The sequence below is a fragment of the Cygnus olor genome, chromosome 1, assembly GCF_009769625.2.
Source record: "Cygnus olor isolate bCygOlo1 chromosome 1, bCygOlo1.pri.v2, whole genome shotgun sequence".
In the NCBI taxonomy this organism is placed as follows: domain Eukaryota; kingdom Metazoa; phylum Chordata; class Aves; order Anseriformes; family Anatidae; genus Cygnus; species Cygnus olor.
In genome coordinates, this window is record NC_049169.1 from 142,806,132 (window position 1) to 142,825,537 (window position 19,406).

General features: G+C 37.2%; 1 long non-coding RNA gene across 2 annotated transcripts in view; it reads left to right on the top strand.

The window, feature by feature from the left end:
• LOC121059593 overlaps positions 1-9,580 on the top strand; it is a 126,757-nt gene extending 117,177 nt beyond the window's left edge. For both annotated transcript variants that reach the window (XR_005814587.1, XR_005814588.1), the window contains exon 5: positions 9,436-9,580. This is a non-coding gene — a long non-coding RNA (uncharacterized LOC121059593). The remainder of the gene's footprint in view (positions 1-9,435) is intronic.
• Positions 9,581-19,406: the final 9,826 nt, after the last annotated feature.

The following is a 19,406-nucleotide window of genomic DNA, read 5'->3' on the forward strand; positions in this document are numbered from 1 at the left end:
GAATGATCTCCTTTGAACTTCTTTGAGCAGTGGCCCAAAGCTCATGTTGCCCATTTCATCAGTTTACTGTCACCTTGTACTCAAAAATGCTCAGTCTCAATGTATCATTCAATTCAAGCTTAAATCTGTCCTTTTCAGGGCAGAGTCTTCTGAAATAACAGAAAGTCCTCATCTTACAACCTGCTCCAACCATTTCAAAATTTCACTAGTAATCTTAGCCAGAGATGAAATAGAAGCAGGGTCAGTCCCCTGGGATTAAAATACTCCTTATCACCTTACGAGCCCAGCCTTGATCAAATTTGGCTAACTTTGGTCTTTTCTGCTGATCTCTTCTGCTTGAGAAGAATTCTTTTCTTCCAAGGGTAAAGGGAGGCAGAAGGCAGAAGAAGAGCTTTCACTTGTTTGTTCTTCAGTTATAGCAATAACTCTTATTTCTCTTATTACAGTAATAACTCTTGTTTCTGAAAGCATGTATCACTAAGAAAAAAGTGACAGTTTTCAGGGGTCACAAAATTATGCTTTCACTCTTCCTTAATGTGACTTTTCAGAAAGAATTTTTCCAAGTATAAATAAGAAGAACCTATTCAATGCATTTTTGTTTATTAATAGTCAGATTCTTTCTCTAAAAAAAAAAAAAAAAGTCACCGTAACACCTTGATTGCATTACTACTTCATATTTGCTTGCATAAATAAACCTGAAGTTTTATTGCAAGAGAGGCAGCTATTTTAAAGATGGCAAAATGTCAGCTCTTGGATGGTTGGTTTCATTTAACAGGGCTCCACATGAATTTATGAACTGTTCCGTAAAGTCTTCTGCTTGCACCAAATGGCAGACTTTAGGCAGAAACCCAATGTATGTCTAGCTAATGTATAACAAACAGAGTATTTACGTGGTCAGTGAACCCTATTAGGTATTAAGAATGGCCTCTTTCTAAATTTACTGTTAATTCCCTTCCGCAACAACCTAAATAAAGTGTTTCTCAAAGAAAGCTAAGAAAATGTGTGCATCTATGCATGCATGTCTTTCATTTTAAAATGTCTTTAACAAACTTCTGACAGTTATCTTATTTTCTTTTGCTGTGAAGGTGACAATGTAGTTTAAGATATTGTTTCCTGACTTTAAAGGTGCCTTGTGGTTTTTAAGGATATTTCAGCAGCTAAAGGAATTCTACTGCAGACACAGTGTACCAGTTCATTTCTTAAGCAATAAATGGCAAGCAGGGTGGTGCTGAATAAGCATGCTTATATGGAATTTCTCTTTGAAAAGCCCACTAGTTAGGCCCTATAACACTTCAGTTGATATTTCTACAGTGCAAACACGATAGTGAAAATTAAGTTGCCCCAGCAAATTCAGTTTAGGAGAAATTTGTTATGAATAAAATGCTGCTGCTGGCCTTAGAACATTGAATTTATCCACCAAATAATATCTTAGAAATACCACTTCAGAAGAAATCAGCTCTAAATAATTGATAAATTTGGTTTGTTTAGAAACCTTTTGACCCCTGTAATAGAAAGTAAAAACACATTTCAGTTATTAAAGTCACATATATTCCCTCTGGTAGGGGAAGCTTTTAATTTTAAGCTGGTCTCTGTTGGGGCCATTTGATAAAGCTTGGAAAAACCTTTTCAACTGCTGCTGGTGGATTTGGGTCAGCTTCCCTTGGGAAAATGGCAAAAGATAAATTTGTAGCTTTTCATAACACATAAGAAAACTTCAGAGATTTTAAACATCAAGAACTATTGGAACTGAAAGACAGAGTTTCTCTTTTGTTTCTCCCCCTCCTCCTCCTGCTCCTTCTTCTCCTTTCATTCCAAAAAGAACTTTAAATACTCTTGTTGTTTTAAATTTTTTTTTCTTTCCTTTTTTTTTTTCTTTTGAACTGCAGAGGTTAGAATGTTTTGGCCTTTCTAACGACAGTGCTAGTGGTCCTTATTAACATAAGATTTATTTAGAGATAAAAACATCATTATGCAGTTTTTGTTTCCAATTGGAGCCTTTTCGTTGCACTGCTTTCAAAGCCAAGAACAAAATAAAACATTCCCTATCATTTTTTTTGGTGTTGTTGTTTTTTTAATACAGTTCTTAAACTATTCTTCAGTCACTGTTATGAGATCTTTATGTACACAAATATAACTTGGTCTCATTTTCCCCAATACAGTAATCAGTGCTTATCACTGAGGGCCCTGATTCACCTGGGACTACCAAAATGCATCTAACATTGCCATACTGCTATTTCATGAGAGAAAAATGAACAAGGGTGACAGAAAAGAAACATATTTATTGCTTATGATTAAAAAAAAAAAAATCTTGAGTATTTAAGTAAGCATTTGTGCATGGAGCAAATACTTGAAAGGCAAAAAAGCAGATAGTGCTTCCCCCAGTCCTCTGACTTGCAGGGATCCCTGCTTACATTTGGTATAGTTGCTGCTGTTCCACATATCTTCAGGGTTTACTGCTGAGAAGTACCACCTGTAGTCATTGTGATGCACATCCATTTCTATAGATTCATCTGAGACTAACAGATTCACTTCACATAAACGGCTGAATGCCCATCATTCAACAAAAGCAACTTTCCTTCACCACTAGTCTGGACTGATCTAGAACCAACACCCTAGAAGATAAAATCTGTGCATTTTCATATAGTCTCTCCAGAGATCCAGCCTCTTTATTTGTTGTCAGTAAGCCAACAAATGATGCCCTGGGATACACTGATGAGCTAAGAGAAACACTAGGATGGTAGATACCTCTGGTAAGTTGAGTCCCTGCTCCTGAATTTCATGGTGAATGTGGCATTTACACTTTTAAAATTACAGATGTCATTAGATGAGTTTTTGAAAACAGGGCTGCTCACTTTACAATACCTTACACACAATCTGTGAAGAGTGCACAGCAATGAAATGAAGAAGCAAAGTTTTCTTCATAGTAAACTAGCCTTACCAGAGCAGCAAATTGTTTCTTTTTGCCGTTTCATGCTTGGATGCTATTCCCAGTGTAAGACACTCTATTGCACAGACTCAGTGGTAAATTATTAAAAGGGTCTCTACTGGGTATCCATTCGTGCAGCCACAAATTATGTGTTCATGTACCTATGCCTATTCTTGGCAGGTGCAGTTCCTCTGTGAGTACTTTAGTAATTCAAACACCTGCATTTTTTCATTATGTTAAGTCTGTTCTTCAAACAGTTGCACCTACACCCCATTAGCACCCACACAGGGAGGCCAGCCCTTGGTAATTTATGTTGTGAGGGGATTGCTTTCTTGGGCAAGAATGCTACTATGCAGGAAGCTAGGCTGTGATTTTACAGCCCCTCTGTTCCAGCTTCCCAAATAAACACACTTAACACATATCTTCGTGGTCACTTGGTCCACTTGGAACAGTATGAGTGAACTGGGCTGCTTTGTATTTACTGTGCATTGTTTTCACACAGGAAATGAGTGAAGAGCAGTCAGTGTGTAAAATGGTAACAGAATAATTTATAGTATTTTCCTTATGCAGGAAAGTCTTGGAAGGATGTGTCTTTTAGCATGGGATTTTTATTTTTATTTTGTCATTTATTCCTGCTGACACTCTTGGCCCAATGTCTAATATTTGGGTTGCACCAAACTGATGTAGGCTGTTTTTCATCATTTACCTCAGACACAGTCTCACAACTCAACACAAACTATGACATATAGGCATGCTTTCCTTGTTGAAGTGTACTATTTAATTCTATCTAATAGTACACTTTGCTCTGAAGTTTTCACCCAGTTGCACTTGGTTTCCTAGAAAGGTAGGTGACAACCTTATTTTGTCTTTTCTTTGACTGTGGCCTGATGCTACAGGCACTTCTTGTAGTATCTCCACTTCTCTTTTCCTTTCCTCATTTTTTTCTTTACTTCACCACTCTCTTCCCTTTTTTTTTTTATTTTGCATTTTTGTTTGCTTTATTTTTTTCTTCCTCTATTCTTATTCATCTTTATCTTTCACCCACCTTATCATAACCTCCAGTACATATACAACTGCTGGCTGATCCCTCATCCCTAAAGATTGCTAGCAGTATCTTCCCACATGTGTGCACCAACACATATTCACCTGCTAGAAGACTTCTCATGTCTTTCTTCATTTGACTCCCTGAAATATAGTTGTCTGACCAAAACAATTGGATGTTTACGTTGATTATAAAGGAAGGACCCAACATATGCAAAGCACAATCATTACAGTAACTTGGAGTCATTAACTAGAAGTCAAATCACCACATAATCAAAAATACTGATATAGTTTATGTTTAGAACCTAAAGTATCAGTACAAACTTCTGCAAATTGATTGCTCAATAGCAAAAACTTCAGGGTCACAAGAGAGTGGAACAGCGCCCAGTTGGGGAAAAAAAAAAAAAAGGAATCTTGCAATTATTTTTTCAACAAACAGTTCTTGCTAAATAAGTGTAGGGGCAAAAGGCAATCAAGTTGAGATAGGCAGTGTCTGACCATGGCAATTTTTGGAAATCATTTCACAGAATTGTTTTTTAGAACAGTGAAAAATAGTGGGAAAAGAGCTATGTGGTTAAGAACAGAAATCATTGAGTACATTTACATATTTAACATGCTTGATAAAGAGTTTCTGTCTATTGAGTAGCAAAAGAAGAAAGCCACAGAAGAAGGATAACTCCAGAATACTGTTGACCATTTTCCACAGAAAATCTAACAATTGCAAATGAAAAACACAAAATAGGTCTACCTACTGGTAGATCTCCTGGAGTAACTCCAGCTGAATAGACACCAGAAAAGGCAGAATTATCCAGAGCATAAAAATGTTGTAGCACCATAATAAGAAAATAACCACTTTGCTTGGTCTCTGTGTAAAGAACACCACTGTGTAGCTTAAAGCAAGAAAACAGAAATGGTAGCCATTATCCCTCATGCTTCTCCACATAATTTGAAAACAGAATCCGAGATGTCTTATCAGAAATAAAGCACCTGACAACAAAATCAGCAGTAAATACTGTAAAGCAAATGCAAACAAAGCACTGAAACCTCATGAGATCCATGATCATGTCAGCCTAATGTTGGAACAGATTTATTTGAATCAAATGGGAAGGATTACCTCTTGTAATGATTATTTCTTGAGTATTTTTTAAATTGAGCTGTTGAACAACCCATTGAAGCAACAATGTAATGACACATTGAAAATCACAGTTTGCTCATCTCAGGATTCCAGATGAGTTAATAGCAGATAATTGCACACATTTCACAAGCATCTCATTTCAACAGTTCTCTTTGATATTTCAATTTTAGCACACCTTGTAAGCTCTGTCTATGTACAGCCAAGTGTGTTGGGAGAAGACAATTTCTAAAGAGAAATGAACTTAAGATTAAAAACAGCCCAAAACACAACAGCCTAAACAAAAAGCATATATTTCCTATGTTAGAACATTTTGATCAGAAAAGCATAAATGTTATTGTAAAAATCTAACAAGCTTTCTGGAAAAAAAAAAAAAAAAAACAGATAACAACTAACCTATATAGTAAAAGATAAGACATATGTTAGTTTCAAAAAGTATGTATAAACTGGAAAGAAGGAAACCTGGGGACAAGAATGTCATAACTTATCTGCATTAGCAGTAGAAAATTACCGTCAGGAGTTGCATCATCAACACCAAGACCATACACCATCACTAACTTTAAGTGTTTGTATTTCTGGTGAAACATGGTGAAGCCCTTAAAGAACTCTCTAATTCGCTCGCTTAGAGTTAACACAGGTGCCCTCTTCTACAACTCATTAACTTGGGCTACTTTCTGGAAGGAAAAAGATAATTCTGGGGCATAATATATTTCATCTTAAAGTAAACACGACAAACAATCAAAAATCAAGTAAATCTCATCCAGACTCACCAGCAGGACCATACAGCAGACTTAAAACACAAATATGTGTACATGCCATGTCAGAATTCAAATTCACTTTGGCAACTGCTTTTGCCATAGGAAAAGGAATTATTTGGGGAACAAAAGAGAGAAAATGATTTGAATGATAGTTACTGACAGTTGTCCTGAATTCCATGTGAGACATTTCTATTCATGTGTGTGTTATTCGTGTCACAAGTTGGTAATGTCTTCATTTCAGCTGGTTTCATTACCTGCATTTCGTTTCCGAAAGAGTGGTGATACAGATCTCATGGTATCCACTGCAATTAGTAAAAGTGATTTCTGCCCTGTTTATATCCACAGAGAGGCTGAGCCGTCCTCTGAGCAGCATGGCTTCTGAGCCTCTGCCCTGGTGCCAGTGTCTCTGGCTGTATGTCTTTTTAATTGTCAGTAAGAGGTAGGGTAGTCACCAGAGCCTCAGTTTATCTGTTGAATGCCACGCTGACACGTGCTGCTGAGTGTCGATGTGGCTGGGGCTTTGCAGTGCGTTCTTAGCCCTCTCCCTGCTGGAAGCAAATAGCAAGTAGGAGGAGGCATGTTCCTGTAAGGCTTGGCGCAGTGCTTAGTGCCTCCCCATGCTGCAGAAGACCATCTTAGCCGGAAATCTTTTACAAATGCATTTAGTCATTAGAAACTCAGTTCACGTTTTTGTATTACCAGGAATCTCCCTTCAAAGCTACTGTAATAAAGGACTGGAGAAGCTAGTCTATTTGCTCAAATATAGATACAAGGACCTTTCTACTGTATAGAGAGAAAGATTACTACATTAGGTTAAAAACATTTTAAGGTATGTGCATGAGTCTTTGAACTGCTGCTATTCTGGAGTGAACTGAAGTGAAGCTAGCAGGAATCACGTCAACTTTACTCATCATCTGCCAAGTTTCTGAGAGTGTGTTTCATTTAGGAAGCCTCTGTGAAGGTTCAAAAAATCCCAGAAATCTGAAGTCATGAGAAATTCTGAAAGCAAAATATGATTTATCTCTGAATTGGTATAAAACTAAAGCCTGAAATGTTTCTAAACTAGAAATTTATTCCTCATATATCTCTAGTTATGAAAAGTTTGGGTCAAAGCTGAATATGGCCTTCTTGACACATGTGTGGTACGCTCCAAAATCTGATAGTTGGGAGTTCTGGATAAAGTTGATACCTGAGCACACTTAGAAGTATAGGCCTTTGCTTAAACAGTGAAGATACATGTTCCAGTTTTTTGTTCCAGAGCAAATAATATTCTTCCATAAAGTTCTGAGAAGGATATCTCTATATGGATAATAAAATGAGTATGCAACACAAACCACATTAATGATATGGATTGTGAAGCTGCCATGGGCTCTGTGTAATTCTTCAAAATTCTTAAATGGTGTAGTTTTTTTCAATCAAAGAATTACATACATGAACGAAGACTGGCTTTAGTGAATAATACATGTTATTTCTGAGTACAAGAGCTTATGACACTCCAGGCTCATAAACTGTTACATTAAAATCATTAATTGGACTGTAAAATCAAGCATGTAGGACTAAAATACCAGCATTTTAGGTCTATGTGCTAACATCCTCTTACTCTGATACATCCACCTGGAATATTGATGTAGACAGGCAAATGGGAAAATGCAGTATGAGCATATGTAACACATTTGCACCAGAGTGCGTTCACATAAAGGGGGATGAATTAAGGTTCAGAGGCATTTCATAACTCTCAAGTACCATCTATTGCAGCCTCAGAAAAGCTGATTTAAAGTTGGCTGTGTTGTAAATTATGTAAATATTAAAATGTTATTTTAGCACTCCTTTTTCTGTATTTCCAGTATCTTAAGTTACATGTGAGTCCTGAACCTTCTGTGGTGCAGGTCACATTGCTATTGCAAAAGCTACCAAGAACTATACACATTAGCTGAGCTTGCCTTACTCTTATTTCCTGAGCTAAGGATTTAAGGGGGTGGTTTGGGGATGGAAGCTGCTCATTGGGAACTTTTCTTAATGCAAGTGTCTAAATGGAGTAAGGCCATACTTGTTCTCTTTTTCACTTGCCTTTTCATTTTCATTGGTTCTGCTGACCCAGTGTGCCGGTGTGTCTCTTGGTCATGGCAGTACCAATGCTCACAGTCGTGGCAGTGCTCAGCCTGGCCTGCAGCCTGGAGCCCACCCGGGTTTTCCCAAGAGATAAAAATAAGAGAAGGCTAATGGCAGTTTTAGTCACTTTGCATCCTAAATGGAATTTCATGGGACAAAGAGAAGACACTTCTGTGGCCCGAGGGGATTTCCTCTGCTGAATATAAAACACCTTCTACAGACAACAGAAGTGTGAGAGACTCTCAAAAGAAAAGGTCACAGGGATTTTCTATAACAGAAAGGCTTTAGCAGCCTGAATACAGGGTGTTGTGACCAGCTGCCTCTACAATGAATCAGTGAATATCTTGGTGAGGAGCTCACTCAGAATATTTGTCTGCTATTTTGAGTAGTCATTAATTTGGGGATAGTAACTGGAATTGTCCGACTTTGAGTCACGGAGTGTGGTGTACATCTGGTAGCAGCCCTGAAAACAGAGAAGGGAAACAAGAAGGGAATCCAAGTAGAAAGGGAGGCTGCTGCCATACCGGAGATGGCTGGGTGGCAGTGAGCCCATGCTCATCCTGCACAGGTAGCATCCGTGTATGGAGCATAGGAAATGGCACTGGTCTGGATGGTGTGAAGAGCCCAAGCTAGTTATGAAAAAGGTATGGGAGGAGCGTGGCTGGTTAATGATTGCTGACTGCCAGAGGCAGTGAATGGCCTGGCAGCTGCAGAGAGAGTGACTCTTCTTCTACCCACCCCCCACTTGGAAACATGGCTCAAGCATCTATTTGTGACCAAAGGTTGCCTTGGAACCTAATCAAAGAAGAGTAAGTGGGGAGGCCTGGAAAAGAGCAACAGGTGCTGTGAACATTCTTGCATTCTTGCATTTATTCCTAGACATGGGAGCTTATCCTTTCAGGAGTTAAATAATAGCAAACCTCACAGCTGGACCAGGCTGTGGTCTCACTCCAGAAGTTCATGTTCTTGGGAGATTGCTAGCACGCTCATATGTACCATCAAATCAAGACATTTCAGCACGTGAAGAACATATTGAGAGGAAGTTCTCTCCCGTCCTTCCTTCTGCCCCAGTCCTGGCTTCTTCCAGCTCTCATCATTCCCATCTGGCCACTTCCATCTTCTCTCACCATCCACTCTTTTTGCTGGGACACACAAGCTCCATTTCTTCACTCTGGTCAGGTGTAATATTTTCATAGCCTTTATTTATTTTCTGTTCTGAGCAAAGGGTGACATAGGAAGAGGGACAGCGCTTGCACTATATACATTTCAGAACAAAGAATTTGGCCTTCAGACCTGAAGGAACTGCAGGGGATTTGTGTGATACATTTGTCAGTGTTCAGGACACTTATGAGTGCACTGAGAAGCCTGTTGACTATTTTTATCTCATGGAAAGACAATGATAATTAAAAGGAACTTTGAATATTCAGGAGCATGAAAGTAATATTGCATTTATGTGTGTTCTTCTGTAGATAAAAAAGAAGCAATATTTTTGGGATGTCCAAACTTTCAAACCCTGCCTTTGTACTGAGCATGAAATGTCTCTTAAAACACATGCTATGGGTCCAGATGAACATGTCTTCTAGACTTTGAGAAGTATTTAAAATACTCCAGCAGATGAAGGTAAGAAAACATTCGTTTCAGCTAGTCTTTCACTTTGATACATGCCGATGAGTATGGAAATGTGAAAATGAAACAACATAAGAATGTGTAGCTCAAATTACATATGAAAATCATCCATTCAAAGTGTGGATTTAATCATTTTTGTCTTAGTCAGCTCATTCTTTCAAACACCCGTTTCCCATTCCAGGTTACAATACTTACACTGTAGTGTAGATTACTATAATTAACAGGTTAAACACATGAAAACAGTTTTTTCCCCTTGATGTGCCTTTGGATCCTTTATTTTGCTAGCAGTTATACAGTAGAGTCACTTCCTACAAAGGAGAAACAACTGCTGTGGGGTTTCTTAATGCTGCTAATGTTCTTTTCTTTGCCTTCAGTAATAACAGTGAGAAATTACTGTCTGTAAATAAAACAATACAACTGAGAGTATATGTCATGAACAGTATGTTAAAAACTATACATATAACATCCATAGGTACAGGCTGCTTATATTTACAGAGTCGCTTATGTTGCTTTTTATTAAAAAAAAAAAAAAAAAGACTATTTCAAATCTCATTTTATAAAGAAGCTGTTTTCTGATCCAAAGAACTACCTTCAGTTAGAACACAATTTAATTCCACAAAATAAAGAGGAAAGAGGAAAATGTCCTATAAATGTCTTTTGTGCTGCAATATTTGCAGCAAAGATTAACAATGTTCTTACTTTGTTTTCTCCACCAACACATGCCATGTGGCATATCTGTAGATTTATTTATTTTTTAATCATATGTCCTGCTGGTTATAACATAACTTAATGTACCAGCTGCAATTAACAGACTGTCAAAGGATCAACTAACAAGTGCTGATAAGCTTCATTTAACTAATTTGAGGAGTGGAAGTTGGATTTTATTTTATTTTTTTTTTTCAGGAAGGTAGCTTGTTTCCTTATTTCCTGTCAAGTGAGCCAACTCCTGTGACCTGTAGTTAAAAGGGCCCTTTGTAATTAAGGCAGTGAGTCTCCAAGTGAACAGTTCTCACAGTGGGAGGAAAAAAAGAAGAAAAAAAAAGGGGGGGGAAGAAAGAAAAAGAGGAGGATACATGACACTGCTTAACTAGCTAATCGGAGCTCAGCCAATCCATTTTCCTGGAGTCCAGCCAGTGTACCATGAGCATGCAGCATCTCGCCTTCCATTGGTTTCATGTCCATTTTATGGACCAGTGAGTCAATTAAGATCTTGGTGAGTGGCCCTATCTGAGGGCAGGGCTCTCTCCTCAGTATCTGCCCATAGACTACCAGAAACTGATCAGCCATGTTATATCAATAACGTTCTCACACCAGGTTGTGTAAATTGATCTTATACAATTTCTCTTGGTGACAGTCTCTGTAACCAACAAGATAAATCATTCCTCCTGTGGCTTTTTTATTGATTGTTGAGACCTGTATAAAAATTACACTGCTCAAGCTGTGAAGTGAACATCCTCATAAAAGAAGACTTTCTATTTACAATCAAAATACTTCGGGGTCCAGATCAAGCACAGATTTACTATGCCAGTACCATAAGAGATCAGAATTTAACTGAGATTCAAAACACTGAGAGAGTAATCCACATGAACTTTTAAAATATAAATGGTGAACTGCAAAAATCCTAAGCAAAAAAAAAAAAAAAAAGCAAACAAACAAACATTCAAACAAAAATCTTCCAAGGTTATAAAGTCTTGTTGAAGTACAGGCAGCCGTAATAGCAAACCATCTGTCAGAAACAACGATGCAGAAGAAGCACAGAAACAAAATCAGCTAGTTTTTTTTCCTTTGTTTGTTTTTTGTGTTTTTTTTCAATTGCTTGTACAAACACTAACACAAATTCTGATACTATTTTATCATCCATGCAAATATATATATTTTTTAATGGAACAGTAAGATTTAAGAACTCTTTACCTCTTTGGAAAAGAAATATTCTGCAACTTTGGAAGATCTGGCAGCTATAATATCATTCTAGGAAAATTGATTTAAGCTGTATAGTATTGGTTTACTGTTTTATTAAAGCCAAAAGTCTAATGGTGTTTGATATAGGGAATCAAATTCATCCATTGTTTTTAGCCAATATCAAACTCCACAATTATTATATTCCTTCCACTTTACATCACCATTTTAATTCTGTTAAAATAGTCACTAACTTCTGTGTTGTTGTTTTTTAAACTCTTTAAACTTTATGTTTATATCTTTTATATACACACCTTAAAGGAGAGTTTTTGTAGTCAGTAGACTTGTACTGAATAAAGCTGTTAAATGTTAAATTAACAGAAACAATGAAAGAGTTAAAAAGTGATTTAGAGGGCAGAAGAATAGATACCAGTTACAACTTGCATTGCTTTTACTGGCTCAGTCTGTGGCTTTGGTTAATGCACTCGCTGGTCCATGCCTCAGTTTACTCACCTGTAAAAAAAGGGCGTTGTATGCATCAAGAGGAAAAATGTCATTCCCATATTATGCTAATTTAAATCAGTAGGTATACACCCAAGTCAATTTCTTCAGTGATACTGTGGTACTTAAATTAATGTTTGCAAAGTATTCAGAAACTCTTGATGATGAGACCTATAGGAGTGTAAACTGTTGTTATTACTTCCCTTTGACACAAAAATGAAGGATGTATTTAGATATTTCATGTTATCAGAAAAATGTGCATACATGATTAACATTACCTGGTAGAATGCTATAGAAAATAATCTCTCGAAGTATTTTCTTACAAGCTCAACATATTTCCAGTGAGGTCCAAAACATTTAGTTTGTTTGTTTGCTGGTTTCTATTGAAGTTATCAAAATGTGTGGTAGAGCTAAACACTGATAATGATGGAGGAAAGGTAGAAAAATTATGCAAAACATTTTTGTTTTTTAGAAATGTGCATTTGTAACTAGAACATATTTGTTTAGAACCAGTCTGAACCACACTAAATTATTTTAAGTGGCAAAACTATAGGACAACTATTTTTTACCATTCAGAAACTTGTGGTTCAGTCTTCACTACAGAGAGAAACCTCATAAATAAGTCGTTGTGTCGTTGTGCATTCGAACTATGAAAATTATGAACTTTTTGATAATGCTATAAATCTATCCCTAAATGACAGAAGCACCTCTCTTTATTTGCTCAATGAGCAAGAAGATTTCTCCACTTAAATGGAAAGGGATGATTTTAATTTTTTAATAAACATGGTTATGACTGAACTCATATCCTCTCAAGAGGGAACTGGCTTCAGGATAAAATCTGTTTGTACTTTCCATTCACTTCTCTATTCCTCTCCCTCCCCTTTTCCAAGGCATTTTGGAAAGGGAACAGTTAGAATAGCATTTATTAGAAAAACTGGATTGGAAGAAGTTAATTCAAGGTCTAGAATCCAAAAACAAAAGGCCATTGAAAAAAAAAAAAAAAAAGAGTATGGCCTGATTGCCAGTGGATAGCAATAGTACTGAAATACAAAATCCAAATCAGACGTTTTTCTTTTCATTACTAGCTTTATTGATGCGTTACTCTCTCAAGTTTTGGTGGCAAAGTAGTGATAAAAAGCATTGGTGTCATTTTGTATTGAGGAGTTTTGTTTGTTTCCTTTGGGCAAGGATGCAAAATAATCAGATCTAATTTTTAGCAGCATCCTCTTGATTTCAATTAATCCTGGATTGTGATGACTTTTCAAGCAGTTCATTGGAAGCAATTGTGGGAAAATGGCCATTCTCTTTTCAGCTGTTCTTCCAAACTCTAATGAGTTAACAATTGAAATACAGAAAGTTGCTTCAGAGGTCAGGAGAGTATATTCTACACAATGGTTGCAGCATTTGAAGCCATGACAGCACTATAAATTGACAAACTAAAGCAAAGCACTTGGTGGTCTGAAGTGGAGAAAAGAACATCAGCCGAGAGCGGTAAAAAGACAAGCCATGAAACCACACAGAAAAAAATGAGTGATTTTTTTCAAATCACCTTGTTAGAATTTAGTGTATCGGAGGTCAGACGAGTAGAACAATAATAAGGTCCAAGGTTGAATACCAGTGGGGAAGCTTAACCCAGGAGCTCCAGGTCAACCATAAGTGAATGAGGTAGAACAGTGAAACAGTAGTCACCCAGGAAGGGAACGCACAAAAGTCAGTGGGTTAAGGGGAGGAGCCCGACAGTTATCAATTAGACTAAGAGAAAGCCCAGGCTCGAGCACCTGGGATAGAAAAATAATCCCAGTGTGATGAAAAGAGATTTTCTTCTGTGCACAGTTCTTGCTCTCTGGTTTTCAGTTTTTTAGGAATTTGAAATGTTGTAGAGATAAAGATCTTAAATCTGTAACAGATGAGAAAATGCAGGCCAGTTGGATGCATTTTCCCCATGTCTTATGTGCATATGACAATGTTTTCATCCCACGCTGGACAGTCTGCTGAGATAAAGGAGGCATAAAAATAAAGATCTTTTAAAGATAAGAACAAACACACACACATACACCCTTGTAAGGGGGTGCTTTTTAACTTCTCTTTTTTTTTCTTTAGAAAAGTATAATTCACACCAGTTTTATTTTTAACTTATGAGGAGGAATTTCTCCAGATTTGTGAAGAAAATTGCTTCGAGTGATGAAGTAGAGAATATTTAAGTGACATTTTACAATGTAGAACGTATATATATATTTGCAGAATGCCAACTTCCTCTTCCTATGAACATGCATCACCTAATTTAGTAGGACTTTTTCCATTGATCTCAAAGGAGCTAGAACAGATCCAAAACAAAGCAGATCATGTCTGATACCTGGTGTACAGAGTCCATCAAAAATATATAGCTGAAATATTACACAGGCCTCATTAACAGTATCTAGTAAAAATATAAGTGTTTCTAATGTCAGCTGAAATGAAGCTCTAAACCTACACTATTTGTAACTCACCACCCTATTTTCTATTAGTCTATTCTTAAGGTCACATTTCTAAGGAATTACATTGTCTTGGAATGCTGCTAAAACCAGCGAAGCTTATAGGCGGAGTAAGCCTCACCAGCTGTAGTAAAGCATACAGTATCCCTACTAGCCTCTGGTGTGTGCATGCTACTTTTCAATTCACAAAAGACCCATTGTAAAGGTATTGTGATAACTTTTCGAACCTTTGCCTCTCCAGAAAAACACTAGCACAGATAAAGCTAAACCTTGCTGACTGCTGAGCACACAGGTACACCCCACTCCACAGCCAACCCCTTCCCACCACCACCAAAGAAGATGTATTTGCCACTGCCAAGTGGCAGCTTTCTGTTTTAAGCAAGATGAGTTTTCTGGTCTGAAAGCTCCTCATCCAAAGACTGAAGCAGAGAAGCCCAGAGGCCAAAAAAAAAAAAGTCTTCTTTTATCAAAAGAATATTAGTGGTGGCCCCTGAAATCTAGCAGGGTGGAAGAAAAAAAAGTAGTTTACTTAAAGGAACACATAATTCAAGGACTGCAATTTTCAGCCTCAGCTGGGTATCATGTTTGGGAAAATAAATGAATATGAGGCTGAAATCTTATTGCATATGATGCAGGAAAGAGGTTGTAACTTTTTCAATGGTTGCTTTAAAGATATGGTCTTTCCAAAGGAAAAGATCCTTTGATGTAATTCTTTCTAAATAGTTCTTTTTTAGATGTCATTAGCCAGCTAGATCCTGGAAATTATGGGAGATCATGCCAGATATAAGCAGGGGAATCAAGAAAAAAAATATTAAAATGACCCTTGTTTTAAGAGAGGAGATCCTTTATAAAATATTCTGCAGAAGCGTGGGTGGCAATACCATTTCTTTTGTGTGCAACAGGGGAAGTTGGATTAACTAGCATTAGGGTTTAATATGTTTTTCTTAAAGGGAAGTTTGTTTCTTTTACTTTACACAAGGGAGAAAAGTGGTGCACCATTCAGTTTAAAGACCATTTCTTTTCTCTTAGAGAAAAAATCAGTGTTTCAGTTTCATGATGGTAACATTTGATTGAGATGCTGCTCCAGGAAGACAAGTCATTGTCTGTAGCATCCCCCAGTTGTGTTCCATTAGCTCTCACAAGTCAGTAAAAGTATTGCCATTGTATTCTGTATGCATCAAAGCTGATATTTTTAAGATTTTTATACTGCACATTGTTCCAAATTCACAAAGATGAAAGAAATGTGATGATTTAGTAGAGACAGTTCCATTAAGACAGTCTGCTGAGCCAATGTTACAGTAAACTGAGGTGATGGTTGCAGTTTCATTTGCCAGCAATGTGAAAAAAAAAAAATGTTGACAATTTGTGTTCGTTTATGATGGAGGTTAATTTTACTTAACTGCAGTTATCTGTAAGTTCAGCTTCTGCTTTAATGATCATTTCAGTGATGTGGAATACTCTCTATAGCATCATTGAGGGGTAGGAGATCATCCTTAGAGGGAAAATCTACCAAACTTGGTACATTTGTCTAAGATGGGAGTCCTCTGAACTGTCTAATGAACAAAGCTTTCTCACTCTCTTTCCTATAAAAACAAACAAGCAAAAAAAACTAGACAACCAATGTAGGCCAGTAACCTATGAGTTAACCCAACCTGAACACACCACCTGGGGAAGGATTTGTATCAGGTTCAGATGCCAGAGTGGGGTTCAGTTTAAGTTAAAGATATCCGAGAACACATACAGATGTTGATTGTTAGGCTAGATCTCCAGTTAGAAGAGGTTAGAGGGTGAATCATTTCATTCTGCTGCAGGCATCTGATCATCTGAATTGTTCTTCAGGCTCCACTGACTCTACTAACTAGAGCTCTGTTGATATAAGAAGAGCTTCAACACCTACTGTACGTGTAGACACCTACACTGTAGCTGCCTAAATTTAAGTGTTTGAGTGTATAGCAGATTTCTACCCTTATTCAGGTAACTAGATAAGTTAGAATAGCTGAAAAATGTATATCTGCATCTAAGCAGTTTTTCTGTATTTCTTTGGTAGTTAGTAAGGAAGCATAATCACTTGTAGGTATGATGATTTGCACCACAGAACATGTATTATATTCCACTGAATATAACAGAACACTAGTTCAGATGAAGACATCTACACAATTAGGACAAATCTCTCCTCAGCTATCAAGCAGTCACTGGGAGCTGGAGAGATTTAAAGATTTAGAAGAAGGTTTATGAATGGTTTATGAAAGTGTTTAGAATTGTTGATGGGAGTGATTTCCTAAAGGACACCATTGATATCCTGTCTGAACTTTAACCAATAGATGGTGGTTACCTGCAAGATACTCTGATTTCACCATAAAGTATTGATAATCTAAGTCAAAAAGATAAGAAACATAATGCTCAGAGTTATGGGCAAACGGAACCAGTAGAGGGACTTGAGACAGTGAACCCATGAGCCTGGAAAATGGTTATTATTGTTGTCTTTTGAATTGATAGATATAAGGGTGCATAAAGAGAGAGGAAAATCAGGAAAGGAGTCAGAGGGCCTTCAAACACAAAGATGGAGAGAGCGTAGAGGATCTAACAGAGCATATAATGAAAAGATATTAGAGTGTTCAGACAGCTCAAAGGAGAAAGGACATAGAAAACTAAATAAAATAAAATTGGCATGTGAAGTTAGATATGAATGAATTCTGCATTGGAAGCATAGAGGGAGTCTGAGAGATTTTGTAGAGAGTCATCTCAGTGTAGACTGTTGGGCTGAAGAAGGGATGAAGAAGAAATTGGAAGAGAAATCCCAGACAGCCATTACATATGGTTCAAAGGGGTATGGTCAAAAAATGAGGTTGTCGAGTGTGGGAATATGCACGAAGATCTGTAGTATTTGCTTGCCTCCTTGCTTGCTTGTTCAGACTGTGGGAGAGACTAAAACATGTTTGTGTTATAGGAGACCAAAAGAAAAAAAAAAGGGAAGGGAAGGGAAGGGAAGGGAAGGGAAGGGAAGGGAAGGGAAGGGAAGGGAAGGGAAGGGAAGGGAAGGGAAGGGAGGGAGGGAGGGAGGGAGGGAAAGAAAAAAAGAGAGAGAGAGAGAGAAAGAAAAAGAAAAAAAAGAAAGAAAGAAAGAAAGAAAGAAAGAAAGAAAGAAAGAAAGAAAGAGAAAGAAGGAAAGAGAGAAAGAAAGAAAGAAGGAAAGAGAAAGAAAGAAAGAAAGAAAGAAAGAAAGAAAGAAAGAGAGAGAGAGAAAGAAAGAAAAAGAAAGAAAGAAAGAAAGAAAGAAAGAAAGAAAGAAAGAAAGAAAGAAAGAAAGAAAGAAAGAAAGAAAGAAAGAAAGAAAGAAAGAAAGAAAGAAAGAAAGAAAGAAAGAAAGAAAGAAAGAAAGAAAGAAAGAAAGAAAGAAAGAAAAGCATAGCGGATTCACCCTATCAGTGGGACTTTCTTGCCCATCTGATGTAGCTACCTCTTCAGTTGTGGGAGAGGAATTCCCGACCACAAGAAATGGTAGATAAAGTGCTTCCACCCCCACAACAGCAGATTTAGATTCTTCAGGTTTAAAATGGATATTTAGCAGTTAAAATGTCAATAGGCTCTTATCAGAGGCATGCTATTAGCTGTGCCTCATTTTCCTGTACAGTTACAAAACTGTATAAATTGGTTATGCAGATTTATCAGCTTGCTAGACAGCAAGCCAAGCTCTGGTCATCTTATAGCATCTCAGCGCATATTTTTCCCCTTGAATCAAAACCAGAAAGACTGAACACATCTTTGTTAAAGATTCTAGTGCGGAATACTGGGAAACTCTAGAAGTAGGAGTTCATTACAATAAATCACATGTACTCTGATGAGCTAGTGCAGAAAGGCAGAGTGGACAGACAACCAGCATGATTCAGCTTGTTTGTTTTCATAAAACCAGGGAATCCTTGACTGTAGAATCAGAGCTCTAAAGGACTTTGATTGTGAAAAAGGTGGCTAAAATACAGTATTGATGTCAGAAAACACTGTTGTTCAACCTTAGTATGGAAAATATGCAACGCTTTCACTAAGGATGAAAGATAGGTATCAAAATGAGACGAGTTATTATCATGCATTTCATAATTCCCTCTACTTTCCCACAATAAAAAAGATCAGTTCAAAGGAAAGGTTGCACAGTTTTCAAAGATTTTGCAAAAGTGGCAATCCTGGGCAAATCAACACCAACTCTGCTGTTTCAAATAGCTCTTGTTGCGCAAAGAAAACATTCCTTTCTGGCAGTGCTGGATCAAGTTGGTACAATAAGAATTTCATAGGAAATAAAGTTAGTGGCACCACCACTAACTTATTTCCTAATTTAATACAGAAAGATGTCTAGCAAATGGGCAGTCGGAAGGAGGCCATTACCTATCCCCTTTCAAAAAAGAACCAAAATATACCCTTAGAAAGTTCAGTTCATTCTGGTGAGGGGGTGGAATGATTTTCACCCTTTTCCCATCAACTAGAATGCTTTTCACAGCCAACAAATCACAAGGTACAGTTAGATATAAGACCACTTCTGTAGGAAAATGTGTTCATGTTAAAAATGAATAGAAATTATAGCAACAGAAGAAAATGAAACTTGCAAGCCCAGAGAAATAAAACAACTTGTTATTTATGATAAACAACAGGGGATTGTTGTAGGTCTGAGGCAATCAAAAGAATCTTGCATCACAAAGCAAATCTGAACAAAAATAATAATAATACTTAGAATTCAGACTTTTCATTTATTGAATTGTTTCTGTACAACAAGCTGTACAGAATAACACAATACATACTAATGCTCTGGAATTAGTAATGAAACAACCTAGCTGTAAAGGAATATAGAGCTATACAGAACAGAGGACTGTTATTTTGTTGGTTTGCATGCTTCTTACTCAAATATCCATTGTGTATACTTTTCCTCTCTGTCCCAAAAGTGTTCCTCACATTGGTTTTTA